We start from the raw sequence: 20,145 nt of genomic DNA, 5'->3' as shown, positions 1-20,145 counted from the left end.
TGTGTTCCCAGCTTTCAGGACAGGCAAACCTTTGTCAGAAAACCAACATTTTCTACACAGTTTTGGCATGTTACTGGGACATAGCCTATTTTTCGTGCTTTCAATCTCCTTCCAGTTAGTGGTACAAACCAATAATGGATCCTGGAAAGCTATACATTTTTGAAAAGTAAACAAAATTCTGAATTCAGCGATTAGACATTTTTGTAGATCCTTCAGGGTTTTCCTATGGAAAGTAACAGTTGATATTAAAGAATATTCAAATTTAGTTGAAAGAAACAGAAGAAGTTACAGGTGAAAATGTAGGCACAAATAGCTAACTATGGTAGATTTTTTAAAGCTATATACCAACGCCTGCGGGACCCTTCTGTTTGTGGGGTTATATGATGCCTGTAGGTTCACCAAGAACCCAAGGTACCCAGAGCCAATAACTGAGTTGCACCTTACAATGTTTTTTCATTGTGTATCAGGTATATAGTAATTCTTTTGGTAAAATATAACGAAAAATCGGTATCAAGCAAAGCTATGTATTTCTGAAATTGGAACAAGATATGGAGTTTAGAAGCCAAGGTTATCTGTGCATCTCTGAATTTGTGGGTACCCGTATTAGCATGTGAATTAGAGTTATTGTTCAAATGACTTCTTTTTTACACACTATCTTACATTTGGAAGGCAGAAATGCATAGAAAGACAAATAGTAATAACACTTGTTCTACTATTCTGTGTTTCTCTAAATCACCTGATAAAATGGTACCTCACTTGTGTGGGTAGGCTTAGTGTCTGTGACAGGAAATTGCCCAAAAACAATGTGGACACATCACATTTTTTCAATGAAAACAGACCCTTTTTTCGCAATGTGCCTAACTGTGGATTTCGGGGCCCTCGCTCTGCTGACATCTAGGGAAACCTTGCAAACCTGTACATTTTTTAAACTAGACACCCAGGGGAATTCAAGATGGGGGAGGTGAGGCTTGTGTGGCCCTCACCAGGCTCTGTTACCCAGATCCCCTTGCAAACCTCAAACTTGGTAAAATAAAAATAAAACATTTTCCTCACATTTCTGTGATGGAAAGTTCTGGAATCTGCAGGGAGGCATAAACTTCCACCCACCCAGCATTCCCCTTGGCCTTCCAATAAAAATGATACCTCACTTGTTTGGGTGTCCAATGCAGAATCGCCTAAAAAAGTATATAAAAAAATATATAGCACTTAGAGCTCCCTGTGCTGTCCCCTCAATATCTGTATTTTTTGCCCTTTCCAGTCGCAGGCCCTTGGCCCACTCAGACAAGTGAGGTATCATCTTACTCGGGAGACCGAGGGGAATGCAGGGTGGTAGGAAATTCGTGCTGGAGTGGGGATCCCAGACAGAAATGTAAGGAAATTGTGATTTTGCTTTAGTTAAATTTGATGTTAGCAGGGGATTTTGGGTAAGAAAACATTGGGGTATTCACTCAAGCTACACCTCCCTGGACTCCCATGTGTGTCTAGTTTTCAGAAATGTCTGGGTTTGGTAGGTTTACCTAGATGTTCGCCTAGCCTGGGACCAAAAACACCCAGGGAGTCCATGGATGTGTGTCTTGTGTGGATCACTCAACGTTTGTTTTCTTATCCAGAATCCCCTGCAAACCTCAAACAGTGCTAAAAAGTCAAATTTTCCTCATATTTCTGTTTGGGAAGATTGTGAGGTCACCGCACTGGCACAAATTTGCCACAACCCAGTGTTCCCCTTAGTCTTTTGATACCTCTCTTGTGTGGGTGCCCGAAGCAGTTTCAGCCTGAAAACGTATGAACATAAACCAGCTCTTCTTGGCCCCCTTTGGTCCGCCTCAGTATTTCATTTGAAAAGTTTTTAGGTACTCTGCTTTGGGCACCCACACAAGTGAGGTATCAATATTTTCAGGAGACCAAGGGAAACACTGGGTGGTGGGAAATTTGTGCCGGCGCAACAATCAGACAAACTTTCTACATAGAAAACTGAGGAAAGTGTGAAATGTTAACTCAATTTGAGGTTTGCAGGGGATTCTGGCTAATAAAACGCAGTAGGTTCCATGAAAGCCATACTGCCAGCCAAGCTCTATCCATGCATGCATACCACCAAAGTGCCAACCATGCATGCCACCAGCCAAGTGCCATCCACACACCACCAGCCAAGCACTATCCAAACACATCGCCAGCCAAGCGACCGTCCAAGCACACTGCCAGCCAAGAGCTAGTCCACACACACTGCCAGCTAAGCACAAGTTCACATACACCACCAGCAAAATGCAGGTTCACACACAGCCAGCCAAACATCATTAAACACAGATCATCAGCCAAACTCAAGTTCACACACACACACACAGAAATGTTCGTGTCTAGTGGTTTTTTGCCCCCTTCGGGAACAGGTGTGCCTAAAAATATCGCTGATCTGTCCCCATCAGCACCCCTGTGTGGGGGGGCGCAGAAAGACTGGCAGTTTTGGGAGCAGGGGTATTTTAGTGCCCATTTAGGGCAGCTTCCATACCTACATATAAAAAAAAGCAATAATTCCTATTCCTGGTGTCTAGTGGGCATTCTGACCCCTGGGAGTCAGATAGGACATAATAACCCCCATCTGCCTCCTGGGTGGGGGGGAAGAAAGACTGTACCTTTTGTGTTGGGGGTGGCGGCATTGGAATGCTTATGGTAGGCAGACCCCACCAGTTTTATTTTTAAAAAAAAGTGTTGCTTGCTAATTTTTGGGAGGGGTGGGAGGAATTCTAGTGCCCATTGAGGACAGCCCCCTACCCTAAGCATTTAAAAAAAAAAAAAAAAAGATTCCATGGTGTCTAGTGTTTTTTGCCTCCCCAGGGAAGGGGCAGATTGAGGGCTACTGCCCCCATCTGCCTCCCAGAGGGGCAGAAAGTCTCACTCTGCCCAAATTATAATGGGGGAGCAAAAGCCCTTGCCCAAGGAGCTGCTCCACCCTCCCTGGTGTCTAGTGGGTGGATCCCTGTTTTGCGATCGGCCTCCTACCGCAATCCTCAAGCTGGGATCCACTAGGGAGGGGTGCCTTTGGAAAGGGAGTCTCACCTTCCCAGCGATACCTCTCCTGTGTGATTTGGTGCAGAGATAGCCCCATGAGCACAAAGCACTGAAACTAGCCGATCAGCTCATTTCAGTGCCATATGTAATTATGTCACACAATCGTCATTACATATGAAAAAAAAATGCCTCTGGAGGTTCCCCACCTCCAGGCGCCAAACAAAAGAAAGGAAATCCCTCTGCTGACATCAGAGGGATTATGCAGTGGAGTGCCGAGGACGTAGCGGTTAAGTCCATGGAACACCAGCGCTGTAGCCATGGACGTAACCGTTAATTCCATGGTTCAGAAGCGGTTAAAAACATTTAATAATTTACATATTATATATGCAATTAATAAACAAATGAACCTATCTGTCAAGCACTTTAATAGAAATGTAAAATGTCAGAGTTTCTTAAGAATCTGTGCTCTACGGAAGTTATTACATTTATAATTTGAACTCGTCAAGTTGATATCATGGGTGACATATCAAATCAAAGAATTAGTTAGTATACATTACACTAGGATATATTGAAAATGTTGCTATTGTGCAGTAAGGGTTGTGATCATGTGTATATTTTATCAACATTCTGAAGTGGCCTCTCCATTACATAAAAAAGAAAACTTTATTTCGTTTTTTACCCTTACCAAATCACTTATCAGCTTTGAAAATTACAATATTTGTGCAGAAATGCTTGGTGGTTCTATGCAAAAGTTACAGTTTACATTAAGAACAGAACATACTTGACATATGTTAGGTCTGCCAATGTGCCGTCGGGACTTATTGCGCAAGCATACCAATGCTTACCGTGGACTTTGGGTCAGTTTTATCATTGGTTATCTTTCTTGTCAACCTCATTCGTTTTCCTTTTAGTCAATGGCTTTACTTTCACTTCTTGTGTTTATCCCAGCCCTGGAGCACAGCTACTGTATCATGCTTTTGATAAGATGACATGTGTCCTTCCACTGCTTACATTCATGAAACCACTTTTTTGCAAACCTGCAACGGTTTTGCTGTCGGCATTATATCCCATACTTTATGTCCTCTAAGCTCTTTAATTACATGGCTTTCTTGTCTATTACAATGTTTTGTCTTTATCCATCCTTGAAGCATAGTTCTCTTGTTATGCTTTTTAATTGGATGTTTCTTATCTTTACATAGATGCCTTCAAGGAGCTATTTTTAAGGTCCCGACGGTAGGCATGAGCGAATTTTGCGGATCTCGCGTTCGCGAATTTTGCGGATTTGCGGATTCGCAATCTGCAAAATCCGCGAATTCCCGCGAATTTGCGGATTTTTTTTTTTTTGTGTTCGCCCGTGTTTCTGCCAGTTCGCGAGGGTTTTGTACACTTTCGCAAATTGCGAACTTACCTGTCGGGTCGCAAGTTTCGCGAACTTGTTGTTTCTACGTGTCCAGCCTGTTTGGGACACTCTTCTTCATCACTGCCACTCTCTGTCACCACTGCCACTCTCTGACTACTCATGCCACCCTCTGGCCCACCCATGCCACCCTCTGTTTCATCACCACACCCTCTGGTTGTCCAGTGTACATTATTTTCGGCAAAGCAAAGCACACCTTCCCTGCCTCAAGTGACCTGAATTAATTTGGGGCTGATTAATGTGTCACAGAATATTTTTTTAGCTGGCACCTGCTTCCTTAGTGCGCCCTGATTAGTGATCTTTTGCACTTGCTAAGTGCTTTCATTGTTGCAAAATTAGTTACAACACCTGCCCTGCCCCAACTGACAATAATGAATTAGGGGCTGATTAATGGATTTTAACTTCCAGCCTGGCTCCTGCTTGTCTCCCTTAGCTGTAATTCAGGACCTTTGTGGCATATGTGTAACTATTCTGAGGTTCAGAGCAGGGTCACATAATAGTTTCAACTGGCAACTGAACTCTGGAGGGGCCCCTCAGGAAGCACTACAGGAAATGGCTACTAATGATGAGCCTGAACTTTTGAACCTGGTAAGTAGTTACTTTCAGTTTTGCTAAGATCGTATTTCTGCAATTTTGCACTTATTCGCGGGGCGCGAACTCACGCGAACAGTGCGAGCAGTGCGAGCAAAATCCGCTGCTCGCGGATTTGGCGGGAGATTCGCGAATCTCGCGGATTCCGGATTTCCCGAAAATCCGCAAAATCCGCGAGCGGAACGGATTTTCCGCCCATGCCTACCCGACGGTGCATGCGCCGTCCGCTGGGAGGGGTATTGTTTACTATAAAGGGTTTGGAGCCCACCCATTGCTCACCATTCATTGGAATCATTGTCACTTCTGTTTGCGGACTGATAATTGGCCAGAGGGTGCTGGGTACCACTCCCTTTTCTTTCTGTGGAACATAGCCCAATTACGGATTGATTCATCTTAATTTATGCCAATCTGCTACTCGCACTGTGATTGAGGTACTATTTTTTCTTCCCCTTCCACCCCCTCTTGTCCGGGGTGCTTATTCTACGTCCCAAGCACCCTTTCTCCGAAGTGCTGCTTCTCACCCACCGAAACGTCAGAGAGTCATCATAGAGCTAAATTTTCTGGAATATCTTTGGTTTACACCACAAAAGTCTGTCCTGTTAGTCTCTTCTCACAAGGTGATTGTTACTCATTATCCTGCTCTATCAGGATTAATTACTGAGCACGTCTGCTATTAATGTTTGGAAAAGACTTTGAACATTTGTAGCTTGCCACCTGGCTCCATCTTCTTTATCTGCAACCAGCAAAATATATGTTGCCCACTAGCTCCTCCCGGTCTAACGCACATAAACAAACCAGTTCTAGCAGAAATGCTGTACATACAAGCTCCTGCATGACATCAAAGCCATCAGATGTTTACATACAATGTAGGCCAAAATAATTGCTAACCTATTGTATTATACTTGCATTTATAATGCATGAGGGTTTGAAAAGCTGTAGGGCAATTCAGTGGACACTTACCATACCACAGAATGCCATTCCACTCTACACCACCACACATGATGCCACTCCTCAAAATACTACACAATTGAACTTCTTTGCACTCCACACAATTCAACTTTATACCACAACGCTCAATTGACTTCACACAATGGAGCTATACAAATCCACTCGACCCCTCACCACACAGATCCACTCTCCACACAACTCTCTCACCACATAATGGAACTCAACTCGCCACACAAAGGCCCTCTATGTCACACAATGGCACAGCACTCCAAGCTTCACAAGGCCAATCCAATCCATTCCACGCCAATCCACTCCACTCCACTCCACTCCAGCCAATAGATCTCACATAGGTGAGACCTACTGACTTTGCCAATTCTTGTTCTCTCCGCAGCTTTACATATAATTGAACATTAAGCTCCATCAGAGCGAGTGGATGTCGCCCTTCTCTTCAGATCGTTTTCCTTTTTTAGGTCCAGCCTGTAACAGCAGGCATGCACTGTTCTGGTGAAGACTTCATGGAGGGGGTTTCAAGACTTTTGGGGCACGCTCCCACTGTCACTCATGGGCAGGGTGGCGTTGCTCAAGATGGTAACCCTCCCGCGGCTGCTTTACTTCTTCGGGACCCTCCCGATCTGGATCCCGGCGAGCTACTTTCGGCGGCTGCGATCGATGGTCATCGGCTTCCTGTGGGGGACGGGAAGGCGCAGGGTGGCCCATGCCACGCTTCTCCGCCCTAGGGCGGAAGGAGGTCTAGCGCTGCCGGACTACGAGCTCTACTACTTAGCGGCGCAGCTGCAATGGCTGACACAATGGGTGGCTCGGGCCAGGAGGGGGGAGGATGGAGCAGGAGAACCGGCGGGTCCGGTCCAGGTGTTGTCCCGGATTGTCCTGGGACTTCCGATGGGGGATTTCCACCTCACCCTGGAGTTTGCGACGGCCCGGAAATGCTGGAACAGATATCGCCGGAGATGCGGTGTTACGGTTCCTTACGCACCAGAGATCCCGCTTAGACTCTGCGGGGCGCTTCCGCATGGAGGCTCGTGGCGCGGGCTGAGCGGCTGGGACCAGCTGGGGCTGTCATCCATAGGTGACCTGTACGAAAATGGAGTGATGTTGCCCTTTGACCTCCTGCAGGACCGCTTCGAACTGGCGGGTGGGGACTTCCTTCTTCATGCGGCTTTAACGGCGGCGATCCGCAAACACTGGGGGGCGGGCATTTCGGAGCCACCATTGTCCCTGGGATGTCAGTACGTCGTGATGATGGCAGGGACGGTCAAAGCGGTCACGTGCCTGACTCGACGCATGGTCTCGGAATCCACCGCTCCGCTGCTGACCCTGAAGACGAAATGGGAGGCCGATCTGGCGACTGAGATCCCCGAAGAGGCCTGGAATGGTATACTGGAGGGGGCCCGGAACGGCACGCGCAACGCAAGGTTCCAGCTGGTGCACTTTTATGTCCTACATAGGGCGTATCTGACCCCTGATAAATTACATAAGTACTTCCCGGCTCACCCAGCGTCCTGCCCGCGCTGCCCGGCGGATCCCGCAGATTTCCGACACATGTTCTGGTCCTGTCCCGAGCTGGGGCCCTTCTGGGGGGAGGTGGTGGAGGTCCTGAGGGAGGTGACGGAGAGGGACCTGCAACTCACCATGGCACATTGCATACTACATTGGTTCCCACACACATCAAAGAACAAAGTCACGAGGGGAGGAGCTTCGCGGGCGACCAAGATGGCCGCGTAAGCTCGGAGCTCCGTGGACCGTCCGATCCACCGCAACTATCCTGCATGAAATCCTGTCCCACGTTGGTGGGACTGTAATGCTGACGGCCTGCTGAGGCGGGGACTGCAATCGGCTTCCAAATCGGTGCCTCCTGGGCAAAGTTACGTCGAGCTTAACTCCGCTCCGTGACGGTGCCATTGTCCATCCGGACTTCGCCACTTCGTCACTTCGCCTGATCGGGTTACACGGGGCCCGCCGGCCATCTCCTTGGTGCTGACACTGCGCATTTGCCTGGCCCTCGTCGACCTGGTTGAGACTTTCTAATCCGTCTGCCCCTTGGCTGTGGATCCTGACCTGCTGCCTCCTTTCCTTTGTCCTCAAGGACCCATCATGGCGGGCAGAGGCGATCCGGACAGGGCTTCGAATAAAGGTGGTCGGGGCAAACCGCAAACACAGAACAACCGTATGGAGCGGTATGTGAGCCTCAAGTCGCCACCTACAGCGGGGGCCATCTCCAAGGGGACCCCAGTGACTAGCCCGCCGGACGGCTCGGATCCTACCCTCATGGACATCATGGGCGCCATCACCAGCCTCCGTGCCGATGTACAGCAGCAGCACGAGACTCTATCCCATAAAGTGGACTCCATGGCTATTGACATTTCCCTCATCAGGACCGACTTGGGCAAGACTAACGAGCGAGTGAGAACGCTTGACATCAAGACCACCAGTCTGACCTCGGATGTCTCCGAATTACAAACTGAGGTCCGTAACCTGCGATCGACTGCCGATCTTTTTTCGAAGCGACTGGAGGACTTTGAGGGGCGAGCCAGGCGGCAGAACGTCCGCATAGTAGGGGTGCCGGAAGGGTCCGAGAATGGCGCAGCGGACCTGTTTGTGGAGGAATTGGTCAAGACTCATCTGGCGCCCTCTGGACTGAGCAATTTCTTCTCAGTGGAACGTGCCCACCGTGTGCCGGGGGGACCACCTAAAACGGGGGCGACGCCGCGACCGATTGTGGCGCGCCTTCTCAATTTCAGAGACCGGGATGCGATCCTTCAAGCATCCAGATCGCACGGGCCGCTTCATTACGAGAATGCGGAGGTGCATTTCTACCCGGATTTCACCAGGCTGGTGCAGCGTCAACGGCTGAGCTACGCGGGAGTGAAGAGACGCCTCAGAGACATGGGTCTCAAGTACTCTATGCAGTTCCCGGCGAAGCTCCGTGTAGAACTCAAGGGACGTGCCTACTTTTTTGACTATCCTGAGAATGTTAGCGAATGGCTGGACACTGTATCGCCAGAGCGTGAGGAGCATGAAGATGATGTTGGAGGCGCCTCGGGCGGAGCGGAGCGGCAAGAATGAACTGGGAGCCGGGGCTACCCCTGCCTCGAATGACCGCCGGACTGGTGTTTTTGGTGCTATTACCTCTCCTTTATTTTCATGGTGGGTGGCGGGACGACTTCACGGGGATTCCTCACTCCTCTGGGTCTTCTGTAGAGTAGTTAATGGGGCGACAGGCACACTGCTGGTTGGGGGGGCTTTTTAGTCTAATGCAGGGGTGCAGGGTGGGGGGTTTGTTGGGTACTGTTATGTTCTTTGTTGTTTTTCTTTTTCTTTCTCTTTTGTGGCAATTGGACAGTGGCGATCCTGAACTTTCTTTGATGCGGGTGTCTTTGGGAGGTGGGTGGGGCGGGCTGTGGAGGGATGAGGGGTAGGGTGTTAAAAATTCTTAGTTGGAATGTCAATGGGTTGGGTGACCGAATCAAGAGAGGGGTGGTTATACAATTGATTAAACGGCATATGCCAGATGTCGTACTTCTTCAGGAGACACACTTGGTGGGCAACGCTTGTAAAGCCCTGAATCGCAAAGGCTATAAAATGGTGGCACATTCGGGGTTCTCTTCCGGCTCCAGGGGGGCGGGAATTCTTGTGCGCGCGTCCCTTCCCCTAGAGATGGAGACCACTTTGGTTGATGATAGGGGGCGGTACGCCGCCGTGGCTGGGAGGTGGGAAGGGCGTTCCCTTACGTTGTTGTCTGTGTACGTCCCCCCGGGGCTCCAGTCTAGTACCTTTCAGGACCTTGGTGGTGCCATCTTGTCTATGCCGGCTGGTCGTTTGATAGTGGGAGGTGATTTTAATTCGGTTTGCTCTGGTCTGCTTGATCGTCAACCGCCCCGCGACCTACGTGGACCACAGATGTGGCTGCCGTCTTTCCTTGAGTCTACTGGGCTGGTGGACGGGTGGCGGCTTTTGCACCCCACGCTCCGCCAATTTTCTTTCCTATCGGGCGCGCATGGGAGTCTCTCGCGTATTGACTATGTCCTTACGCTGGCTTCGGACGCACTTACCGTCTCCGAGGCCCGCTTTCTCGCGCGGGGCATCTCCGACCACTCCCCGCTATGGGTCTCCTTTGACTTTGGAGTGACTCTGTCGGAACGCCCGGCAGCGGTCAATCCCTGGTATTTCCGCGATTTCAAGACCCGCTCCCTCCTGGCCAAATCTATTGATCTTTACTTCTCCGAGAATGTGGGCTCGGTGGAGTCGGCCGTTACACTGTGGGAAGCCTTTAAGACGGTGCTCCGTGGCGAGGCCCAGGCGATCATCGCTGATACCCGTCGTACCAGAGACTCAGACATGCTGACTATTGAGCAGGAAGTGTTACGCCTTGAGGCCCAATTGGGGTCTGATCCGGACCCCTCGGTCATCCACGCACTCTCGCTGAAACAGGCGGAGTACCACGACCTGGCCACTAATGCCGCTCTTGTCCTGGCCAAGGAACAGCAAGGTCGCATCTATGATGTGGGCGATAAGGCCGGGAAGTTGTTGGCTTGGCTTGACAGAAGGGAGATGGCCAGCCGTGTGGTGCCAGAGCTTGTTGGCGACGACGGTGCGATCCTAACGGATCCTAGCGCCATTGTTGATTCTTTCGCAGATTACTTTCGGGGGGTCTATGGGTCTGCCTCCGGCTTTTCGGAGGCGGACTCGTCGGCCTTCCTCTCTGATATCGAATTGCCCAGCCTTTCCGAGGAGGAAAGAGAGGACCTGGATAGGGACATCACTGCGGACGAGGTCGACCTTGCGATCCGCTCACTTAATACCGGAAAGGCCTCCGGGCCTAACGGTATACCGGTGGAACTGTATAAAATCCGCTCGGACGCAGTCTCCCCGCATCTCCGTAAGATGTTCCTGGAGTCCTTTGAGAGAGGCTCTCTCCCCCCAGACCAACGACTGGCCACCATCGTGGTCATCCACAAGGAGGGTAAACCACGGGACGTTTGTCGTTCCTATCGTCCTATTTCCCTCCTGAATGTGGAGCCCAAGGTCCTTGCCAAACTACTGGCCAATCGTTTGATTGGAGTCATTAGCGAACTTGTGCACCCCGATCAATCTGGATTCATTCCCCACCGTAACACTGCCCTTAACCTGCGCCGCCTCCATGGGGTCATGGCCCGGGCCCACACTCTCGAAGAGCCGGCCGTGTTGGCGTCATTGGATGCCACTATGGCCTTCGATTCGCTCGAATGGCCTTACCTGTGGGCGGTTCTGACCAAACTCGGGTTTGGCCCAGTCTTCGTGAGCTGGGTGAAGCTCCTGTATGCGGACCCGATGGCCAATGTCACAGTCAATGGCCGCCTTTCGGCGCCATTCCCCCTCCGTCGTGGTACCAGACAGGGTTGTCCCCTGTCCCCTCTATTGTTTGCCTTGGCCCTTGAACCCCTGGCAGCAATGTTGCGTTCACATCCTGACTTGAGAGGCATTACATGGGCCCCTGGATTTGAGGACAGGGTCTCCTTGTATGCGGACGATATACTGTTGTATCTGTCTTCACCTGGCAGATCCCTTATCGTCGCCTGTGATGTCATCAAACTTTTTGGGCGGTACTCTGGCCTGGTTATTAATTGGGCCAAGTCCTCTTTATACGTCCTCAAGGGGGACACTCCGCGTCTCCCTAGAGGCTGCGGTATTCAGATTACATCACGCGGTTTTAAATACCTGGGCATTTACATCTCTGTTAATGCCAAGCTTCGGTATGACAATAACCTGCTCCCTCCTCTTCAGAGGTTGCGACGTGACATCGACAGCTGGCGCCACTTGCCAATCTCCCTTCTTGGCCGCGCCGCTCTGTTCAAGATGATGGCCCTGCCCAGATTCCTGTATGCACTTCAGAACGCACAGGACCCTGTCCCAGCCCGCTATTTTCGTGAGCTTGAAGGCCTTCTCCGTAACCTCCTTTGGGAGGGTCGCCCTCGCGTCGCCCTCCACAAACTCACACTCCCCTGGTACGATGGGGGCATCGCCCTCCCCGACGTGCGCCGTTATTACTGGTCTTCGCAGCTGGCTGCCCTAAACCATGGGTTTTACGGCCCAGTGGTGAGCCCCGGCTATGCCATGGATAGGTGGCTGGTGGGCGACGGTAATTACTACCGGGCCCTATATTCCAAGTCTATTGATCGTAAATTAACGGGCCCCACCCGCACGGCAGTCCGCACCTGGAAAGCGGTTACAAAGGCACAAGGTTGGCAGGACAGACTCACGAGGTTCACCCCCCTTTTTGATTCCGACATCCTGGGTAGACTCTGGCACACCAAGGGTTTTGATAGGTGGGACCTCATTGGCATTAGCAGGGTTGATGACATGCTCTCCAAGGGTCTGATTAAGACCTTCCCCCAGTTACAAGCTGAGTACCAGCTGGGCGCGACGGAGTTCTTCCGCTATGCGCAGCTGCGACATGCGCTGATTTCGGCCTCTCCGCCGGACGGCGTCATCCCCGAAAGTTCCCCACTGGAAGATAGGATCCTGGATGGGCATATGCCAGACAGTGCGATTTCACTCTCGTATAAGAAGTTGGTCAATACACGCACGGACCTCCTACTTAGCTTGAGAGACCAGTGGGTAGCAGATGGCCTTGAATTGGACGACGAAGATTGGCAGGGTGCGGTCTTCTCCCCTAAGGTGGTTGCCATTTCTTCCCGCCTTCGCCTTGTACAGTTTAAGGTCTTACACCGGGTATATGTGACGGGGCCCCGATTGATGCGTATGGGTTTCTCACCTGACGGTCTCTGCCGCAGGGGCTGTGGAGCTCCTGCCACTTTCCTACATATCATCTGGGAATGCCCGGTGATCGCCTCCTACTGGAGAAGGGTCCACCGCGTTATGGAGGAGGTAACTGGCGTGGCCTCCCAGGCGGAGGCCCGTCGATGCCTCTTGAATGTATGGGAGCCTTCCGACCACAACGTTGCACAGACTAGGTGGGTCACCCTGGGAAACATGGTGGCGAAGAGGGACATAGCCCAGAGATGGGGTGCGACCGAGGCCCCCCTATTGGTACAGTGGAAGGCCAACATGGACTGGTGCATGTTTAGGGAAAAGACAGTCTATGTGGCCAGGGGGAAACCTCGGACTTGGACGAAAATTTGGGGAGCATGGAACGAATACAGGGGGGATGTGTGTTTACCGCCTGAGCCAATTGATCAACATGACACCGCCTTTCCCTAACCTGTGACGCCAACTGAGCTCTAATGTAACTTACTCTCCTGATACCTTCCCCCTCCTGCCTCCTTCCCATTCTGAAATTTGCTTTTAATAAGTGTTTCCCTGCCTTATTCCCGTTCCCCTCCCTGACACCCGGCGTCACGTTTTCTACACTGCCACTTTCGCGCCCACGGGCGCTTGTTGTTGTATTTATATTATAAAATTAACCTTCGGTGAATATGCCTCAACTGTTTGACACTATTTCTCTCCTCGATTCCTGCTGCCTTGCCCCCGGGATGTTAGGCTGAATAGCTGTGTGTTCTGGTATCAATAAAGGTTTTCAAAAATTAAAAAAAAAAAAAAAGAACAAAGTCACTAGCAAGTTCCTGGACTTGGGGCTTCTCCTGGCGAAGCGGGCCATTACGTCCCAGTGGAAGGCGTCCCGGGGCCCCGTAGTGGAGCGCTGGAAGGCTGAACTGCTTAAATGGGCTAAATGTGAGGGTGAGCTTCGCCTGCGAGCTGCGCTCAGGATAGACAATGACTTGGCACTGGAGAGAGCCAGGGCGTGGGAGGGGCTGGTCCTAGATCTCACGCTCCTGGACGAGGAGGAGGAGGAATCCCCGGTACATAGCCCGGCTCCAGAGGGACGCCCACCTGACGGGGGCGGCATAGACACGCTCGGCTATAGCACTGCCCTTGCGTTCCATCGAGATGTTTTACGGATGATTGCAGACGAATCCTGGTACCATGCTTCGGGTCTGATCTTGGTGACAAGGTTGAGAGTTCAATTAGGTGATACTCTGGCACGCCTGGGGGGGTGGGGGGGCTGGGTAGGGGGCAGGGAGAGTTGGGGGGGGGAATCCTGGACGGGGATGGCGGGGTAGGAAAAGTTGAGGGGGTTTAGGGGAAGGGGAGGGGGGTATGTTCACGGGAGTTGCACAGAAACTCTTGGCTTCAACTGGACTTGGGACAGGGGAGAGGGAGGGTTAGGTCCGAAAAGCAGCGTTGCTGTTTCCCATCCACATGTTGGCTGTAGCCACGCACAGAATGCTCCAGCGCAGTTTCCTATGTACCTGCGACTTTGCCGCTCGACCTCCGGGGTGCGAGCTGAATGGCTGTGTGATACTGGGGAGTGGGAGCGGAGCTCACACTGAGCATCAAGGGGAATGGCATAAATTGTACTGTATACTTATTTATCATTGCTGCAATAAAAAGATATTTACAAAAAAAAAAATGGAGGGGGTTTCAAAACTAACCTAATGATCACACACACTCGTGCGTGTGCTTTTTTGTTTTGGCCCACACTATTGGCCTTTATGTGCATATTGTTAACAAAGACAGCGCGCAATTGGCCTAAGGCGGGCGCATTGCTCTGCCTATGGCCTATTGGTGTCGGTTACCTGCACAGCCGGCATGTGGTTTCAATAATTGTGCCCAGACAAGGGCTCAATAATTGAAACCATATGTCTCGCTGTGGCGCATGCGCGCCCCACTCACGTGCTTGTATTTGAATGTGACGGAAATAACAGCCGGGGTTAATGTGTGAGAGCGAGCGTGGAGGGAGGTGCTGCCCCCTTGAGGGGTTATAGAAACGTTGCGGGTAAGGTGAAGGTTAGGTTTGTTTACTAAATACAAGGGCTGGGTTAGTTGTGTTCTCTCGGAGGTGTGCAGGGGCTGCAGGTGTTGTTACCTCCTCTCCCACTCCTTTAAATGTAATTTGCACCACTCCGTACAGCATTCAGCTGGGCTACGGCACCTCTACGCACCCATTCTGGGGCGTGGACCCACACAGTGCTCCCAGCTTGACTCCGGCATACTAAAGCAAAACACGAGAGAAACCGAAAGTGACCGAAGGGATGCAGGGGACCGAGAACATCGTACACCCACAGCTCCCTCTTTGTGCTGTGCGTGGAGGAGTAGACCCTTCTGGCCACCCATCCCGCGCCCATTCCCGAGATCTCTTAACTGTAACTTAAGGCGCGAGCCGAAGCGACTCCCCCTGCATTGCCTTCGATGTGAAACCCCGCCTCAGATCCGGCGAGGAGGGTGAGCGGGCCCGAGCGTACATGCGCTCACTCCTTTCATCCCCGTTTGCAGTTGGAATGATACGGAAAAGAAAGGGTGCAAGCGTTTGAGGGGTGGGGGTGAAACCCAGTAAGATTTCAGATGCCCGTATGGGTATTGTAATGACAGACCCCATCCAGACGTTCCTCCTGTGCACTGAATGCAACGTTGCATCATCGAGCAGTGCCAGCCGCTCTGCTAGAATGGAACAACCGAGCTCAAGTTCAACTCTATTCGCGCAACCTTTGAACACTGAGAAGTTCATCTTTACGGATTTCCACAACTTGCGCAAGTATAAGAGATTTCAAGACTTTGTGGTGGAGTCTAATCAGCGTTTCGTGCACGAGCAGTGCTTAATTTGTAGGAGAATAAGTGCCTGTGCCCAAAGCTCTGTTCAGATCCCCTCGACCGGCGTATTCTTGAATCCACCCCAGGCCAGTTTAAATTCACTGCCAGACACTCCCCTCCCCTATATTAGGGGTGGGCAGAAAACTACGCTCTGACAGCGTAGTGGATGAAGCCAGCCGCACCTGCTCCCCGGGCCCGGTCCAAGCTTCGGAACCCTAGCCAGGCCGGGGAGAGCCTCCCTGGGCCCCGGTGGAGCCCCATCCCCAGCGCCCGGGCCCTCTGATGGCTTGCAGGACGGGGGGCTCACGCACCCCAGGCCAGGCCGGACAGAGCTCAAGCCCCTAGCCAGGTCGGGTAGAGCCTCCCTGGGTCCCGGTGGAGCCCCGTCCCCAGCGCCCAGACCCTATGATGGCTTGCAGGACAGGGGGGCTCACGCACCCCTGGGCCGGCCGGACGGAGCTCAAGCCCTGGGCTCGGTCCCACCTTCCGAACCCTAGCCAGGCCGGGAAGAGCCTCCCTGGAAGCCCCATCCCCAGCGCACGGACCCTTGGCCGGACGCGAGAAGGGTTAAGCCCAGGCCACATCCACTCTCCGACGGCCTGCCCGGGGAGCCCATTTTTCTAGACTATTAAGCCCCCACGTAGTAGGGGCTTGCAGAACTCTGGGGAGGGACAAAAGTTGGAGTTAGCCCGGCCGCCAGCCCTAAGGTCACCCAGCCCGCAGGGCCATCTGGTCACCCAGCCCGCAGGGCCATCTGGTCACCCAGCCCGCAGGGCCATCTGGTCGTGCAGCCAGGCGACCAGATGGCCCGGGACGACCCAGCGCCCAGATGGCCTGGGAGGCTGTCGTACCCAGTCACCCTTGCAGTCCGGCGAGTGTGGCCAGGCGCACCAAGGCAGACGCTCTGGAGCTTCCTTCCCCGGGTGACTGCTGCTCACCTCCCTGCCCGGGAGCAGCGAGCCATCTGGTCACCCTGCTGACCCGCAAGGGATGGTGGCCCCATCCCCGCACCCCGGTGGGGCAGGGACAGGAGGGGGGAGGCCCCCGTGCCGAAGGGCATGTGGTGGAGGCAGCCTCCCACGGACCCTTGTTATCCTCACCGGGTCCCTCCCGCCGGCCCGGCGGCAGAGGGACCCACCCCTGGGTGTGGTGGAGGGAGGTGTCCGCGGGCACCCACGCACGGAGAGACAAAAGCTTGGCTCAGAGGATGACTTTCAATAGATCGCAGCGAGGTAGCTGCTCTGCTACTTACGAAACCCTGACCTAGAATCAGGTCATCTACGAATGATTTAGCACCGGGTGTCCCACGAAAATGCGGTGCACTTAGGGCGATGGAGGCGGCCCCCTTTCGTCGGCGCTCCAGTCTCCAAGTGAGCGGCTCTACGCACCGGCCCACCGAGAGAGGCCGGCTATCCCAGGCCAACCGAGGCTCCACGGCACTGCGGTATCGTTACAGTTCAGGGGGGATTCTGACTTAGAGGCGTTCAGTCATAATCCCCCAGATGGTAGCTTCGCCTCATTGGCTCCTCAGCCAAGCACATACACCAAATGTCTGAACCTGCGGTTCCTCTCGTACTGAGCAGGATTACTATTGCAACAACACATCAGTAGGGTAAAACTAACCTGTCTCACGACAGTCTAAACCCTGCTCACGTTCCCTATTAGTGGGTGAACAATCCTACGCTTGGTGAATTCTGCTTCACAAAGATGGGAAGAGCCGACATCGAAGAATCAAAAAGCGACTTTGCTATGAACGCTTGGCAGCCACAAGCCAGTTATCCCTGTGGTAACTTTTCTGACACCTCCCGCTTGAAACCCAAAAAGTCAGAAGGATCGTGAGGCCCCACTTTCACGGTCTGTATTCATACTGAAAATCGAGATCAAGCGAGCTTTTGCCCTTCTGCTACGCTGGAGGTTTCTGTCCTCCCTGAGCTCCCCTTAGGACACCTGCATTATTGTTTGACAGGTGTACCACCCCAGTCAAACTCGCCACCTGCCACTGTCCCCGGAGCAGGTCGCGCCGGGCGCTTGGAGCCAGAAGCGAGAGCCCCCCGGGGCTCACCCCCTGCCTCATCGGGTAAGTGAAAAAACAATAAGAGTAGTGGTATTTCACCGGCGGCCCGAGGGGTTCCCACTTATCCTACACCTCTCATGTCTCTTCACAGTGCCAGACGAGAGTCAAGCTCAGCGTGGACTTCTTTCCCCGCTGATTCAGCCAAGCCCGTTCCCTTGGCTGTGGTTTCGCTAGATAGTAGGTAGGGACAGTGGGAATCTCGTTCATCCATTCATGCGCGTCACCAATTAGATGACTAGGCATTTGGCTATTCTGTACCAACTTGCGGTGGCTCATTCTGGGTTATTATGCTGCCCATCAGCGTCAATTCGGTTTTGCTTCCAACAATACAACATTCTTTCGCTCCGGAGTACAGCCACACTGAACGCTGTCTTCACTGGAACTGGGATCACGTATAGGCCAGAGATCGTACACATTGCAGTACTAGTCCAACAATGTTAAGATTGTCTACGAACAGTTCTGAGAATTGAAATATAGTTAGCAGGACATCAATAAACAATGTGTGATAATTATGTGAGTGCGATTATTTGAGACCTATTCATCATTAAAGACATTTCAAAAGGTACGATGTACACTATATCTATATTGTTATAAGCACACATATATATAAAACCAAAATACACATCTACAAATTACACATCTAATTGAAGAAAGCACATCTAGAAAAGTTCACATCTATAAAATTCACAACTATATTAACTCTTATATAAACTATGTGATAAACCTTTAAGTTTTATGAGGGTGACATGTGTGCTGTAAGAAAGTGTACATCTCAGTATACGTTTGATACTCAATTGTCCATGAATACTTGGCACATTTTAAGAGTGTCCATTAAAGTAGTCAGGCAAACATTTTTCTTGAATAGAAATGCCATTTGTCGATCTAAATCAGCCAGAACAACATCATTACATTGAGGCCAGATACCACGACATCCTACGATAAAGCCATGAAATTTAACATTTTTGCACTTTGTGAGATCTTTGATTTGCTGTGACAGATCCTGGAAGTATTTCACCTTACTCTCAAACGCTAATTCAAGGGAATTCTGAGAGTTTTCGTAACAAATTGATACATCAATCACTACAGCTGCGCCATTTTTGGTAAACACTACATCTGGTTTTCATAATTCTCCTTGATTATTCTTAACATGAGGTTCCCTATAAGCCAACCAACCACACCTTTTTGCTCTATCAATGAGCAATTCCTGAATTTTGTTATGTCTTTTTATCCTAATGTCCTTAGTTTTAGGACATGCACCTGAAATATGAGAAATTGTTTCACAGACATCATTACAATATCTACATGTAGCATATGCACGATATCTCCCCCTGGTGATGGTTTCTCTGGTATATAAAACATTTGCTCTTAACATCAGCGCAGCTATGTACTGGTTTTCTTTAATTTTGTTATGCTTGCTGATCCAGAAGTTTGAGGTTGGATTACTTGAGAAGTATTTTACACCATCACCTTGGCCAGGGAGATTTGCCCCTTTCTCAAACTCTTCTTTTCTCCAGTCATATGTTGCTGACAAATTCAACTCATAGCTCAGATAGCAACTATCCATAATGTTGAGTTTGTGTGTTTTTATTATGTTGTCAATTTTTTCATTTATATTTTCTATTACATGCATGAATGAATGAACGCGCTATGTACAGGTCTGGAGCATCCCTGAGATACAATAAACTATTGACTTTATTGAGACCAATTTGTGTACATAGTTTTGGCATACTGAGACCTCCAAATGATCAATTTGAATATAGGAGACCATCACATGTGTATGCAGGAAGGTGTAGAAAGTGTTTGACATACTTCTTTATTGTTTGATCAAGAACATTCAATGTTTTTGCTTCTGTTCCTGTCATTTCAAATTTGAATGATAGCTTAGGTATCAAGTACTGACACAATATTTCAGTTTTCTGCGTGGGCTTAAGTGGTAAATTATCAAGTTTTTGAGCCCATTTGACAAGAACCTCATTAATTCTGTTGTTGCTTGTATGACCAGTGTGTGGATCAAAGTTCAATCTGAGGTATCTTTTACTTTCTCCTGGATGAATATTTTCTTTCTCAAATTGCCATGGTTTACAGATGTTAATCAGTATTTTGTCTTTATGGTGACTGATATAAAATCCATGTGTCTTTTTCACATTCAATTTTAGTCCTGTAGCTTTACTGAACTTTTCAATGATCTTCAGATTTGTACTCATTCCTTCCCATGTACTGCTGAGTACTGCAATGTCATCGGCAAAGGCGAGAGCGGTGATTTGCTCAATAAGATCATCTGATCCAAATGTGAAGCCCTTGCCATTTTTCTGAAGATCACAGATCAGAGGATCCATGGCAATGTTAAAGAGTCACCTTGTTTGACCCCAGATTTCATTGTTCGTTCATGAGTTTCTTTGTTGTTCTTTCCCTTGAAAGATGTTGTTGAGTCAGTGTTTAGGTCTTTTATTATTTCTCTGATGTTTGGTGGAACTCTTTGCCTTGCGAGACTCTGTATAATGTGACCATG

The 20,145-nt window shown here is 50.5% G+C and overlaps 1 pseudogene; it reads right to left on the bottom strand.

The window, feature by feature from the left end:
* Window positions 1-16,749: 16,749 nt before the first annotated feature.
* Window positions 16,750-20,145, bottom strand: part of LOC147731465 (28S ribosomal RNA) — an 8,101-nt pseudogene continuing 4,705 nt past the window's right edge.

This window comes from Lissotriton vulgaris, chromosome 2_1 (genome assembly GCF_964263255.1).
Source record: "Lissotriton vulgaris chromosome 2_1, aLisVul1.2, whole genome shotgun sequence".
NCBI lineage: Eukaryota > Metazoa > Chordata > Amphibia > Caudata > Salamandridae > Lissotriton > Lissotriton vulgaris.
The sequence above is the reverse complement of the archived record's forward strand: the minus strand, read 5'-3'. Positions and strand labels throughout refer to the sequence as shown.